Raw genomic sequence first — 2,491 nt, 5'->3', positions numbered from 1 at the left:
CTCCCGTCCAATAAGCAGTTGAAAGAAATGGCGCGTCCACAGGATATGAAGATGGTCATTGTTTGGAGAGAGGGGGGGGGTACTGGCTGTAGGGGACTCATAAGGCTCTCTCTGGGCTCTGACAAAGTCAAAACAATAAACATGACTCACTCACTTCAAAGGCGCACGCACAGCCGAGGAACAAACGGATTGCCTCTTTCCACTTGACTTCCTGTCTGACTGGGCCGTTGAGCCTGAATGGCAGCTGCAGTGCCTTACAAAATAGACAACCATTTATCCCCAATATGATGGCACCATTTTAGTTCAGATACATGGTGGGATGGTGTGAGATTGATAACTTGTTTGGTCTGTTTATAACTTGTTATAAACTGTTTATAGTGGAGCCAACGATTCACATTGTGCACTCTGTGCCTGTCTTCTGTTGCAAGCGAGAGAGAGGAAATAACTCCAGCGCGTGAGGAGCCAGAGAATAGCTAGTGATTTTGAAGGAGCCTTGACAGCTCTGAGGTGATGACAGAGGGAGGAGACCAAATCAGCCTAATTATCCACAAACGATTTGCATTCCTCAGGATTTCAAAATGGCTGACTAGAACATTGACACTATAATAACCTGATATAGCTCAGTGTTTGTTGTAAAAATGTCCACCCCTCTAAGGTTTTTTTGAGGATAGTGATGCATGGTCTTTCACTAAAGAAACACGTGTAGTGTCACTGACTGCAGTCTGTCAGGAGGGGAGTGTCTGTATCTGGGTGGAGCCTGGACAAATAAATGGACAAACACACACGCGAAAACACACTCACTCACTCTCCCAGGACCACCTCCTCCCCCCCTCTCAAGCCTACCTCTCCCTTTCTTTCTCTCCCCCTCTCTCCCTCTGCGCAGCCTATTCATGGCCCCAGGAATGTGAACAGTAGTTATGTGTGTGTATTGTTCCCCAGGCTTTAGCAGCCCTCTGCACCTCTATTCTATACCACTGGTATTGCATCCACCAGGCCCAGGCTACTACACTGCTACTGCTTGCCACAGCATCGTGCTAGGGGGTGTGTGGAGGGGATGGGGAGTTTGTATTGGCACGAGGGGGTCACCCTAATTCACTGGGGTGTCATGTGTGATGCATTGCTCAATCATTGGTCCACTTGATGGGGGGGGGGGGCAAGCAAAGCATGAGCTTAATGCCTATTGTCCCCTGGAACGCCTTGATGGAATCCCGAGAGACACAGCGGCTTCTGGAGAGGAATTTGCTGCGTGTCTGATCTCAGTCAAGCAGAATGAATGCCGCCACATTCCACTCTGTGACAGGTTGGAGTTGTGAATGGCGCTGGTCACTCACTCGGGGGGCGAGGGCCACCCGCCGCCGCCCCAGAGAGCGAGGGATGGAGAGGGCAGGCTAATGGAATCTCACCCACACCTCTTTTTACCTGAAATGAGGCCAGCTGATGACGACGGGAGGKTTTTCACACCACATATTTCATATATCAGAACCAAGGCTGTCCACAAGGCTGTCTGATACAACTGTCTAGCAGCATTGGTATGTTAGGGTTGGGCTGTATCCAGATGTTCATACCGTCCTTCTCTCATTGGGGCGGCAGGTAGCCTAGTGGTTAGAGCATTGGACTAGTAACCGATAGGTTGCAAGATCGAATCCCCGAGCTGACAAGGTAAAAATCTGTCGTTCTGCAACCGAGACAAGGCAGTTAACCCACTGTTCCTAGGCTGACGTTGAAAATAAGAATTTGTTCTTACCTGACTTGCTTAGTTAAATAAAGGTTAAAAAAAAAATAAACAATAAAATCCTGGGATTTATGGTATTACTGGCTTAGTACACAAGGGGGTGCCAAAAATGCCATGATAAGTCCATTGGGTGTCTATTACCAGAATGCTAACAAAATGAGCACAAGCAATAGTGAATTTCCACAGAGGCTGCTAGCTACATATGCTAACGAGCGCAAACGAAAAGAAAGTAATTGCAAAGACGGGCAATCCAGCACATAGTTATACATATACAGGTAGGAGCTACTGAATGTAATTGTTGGTGAGTTTGGACATTTTTGAAAGCGAATTTGAACGAGAGACATTTGCGCAAACGAACAAAGTTTTGACGCACGCTTGTCTGAAGGAAGAACAGTACAGGGTCTGAAGCAGCATGTATACACGCTGTGTCTGTGTGGAGTCTATATGGCAACGGGCCTGCTCTGCTCTGCTCGGAGAAGAGGGGGGAGGAGCAGTATTCTGCGTTTTTTTCCCCCCCTGCATGAAATAAATATAAAACGCATAAGAAATCTCTTGCTGTGTTTCGTAAACTCAGATCTAAAATGCTTCTTATTGTAATTTCTGCTTGGTATCCCGTCGCAAGACACACTGGTTGATGCTGATTTATAAAACCCTCTTAGGCCTCACTCCCCCCTATCTGAGATATCTACTGCAGCCCTCATCCTCCACATACAACACCCGTTCTGCCAGTCACATTCTGTTAAAAGTCCCCAAAGCACA

The sequence above is a fragment of the Salvelinus sp. IW2-2015 genome, linkage group LG16 (assembly GCF_002910315.2).
Source record: "Salvelinus sp. IW2-2015 linkage group LG16, ASM291031v2, whole genome shotgun sequence".
Taxonomy (NCBI): Eukaryota; Metazoa; Chordata; class Actinopteri; order Salmoniformes; family Salmonidae; genus Salvelinus; species Salvelinus sp. IW2-2015.
This window is presented reverse-complemented; position numbering follows the sequence as displayed.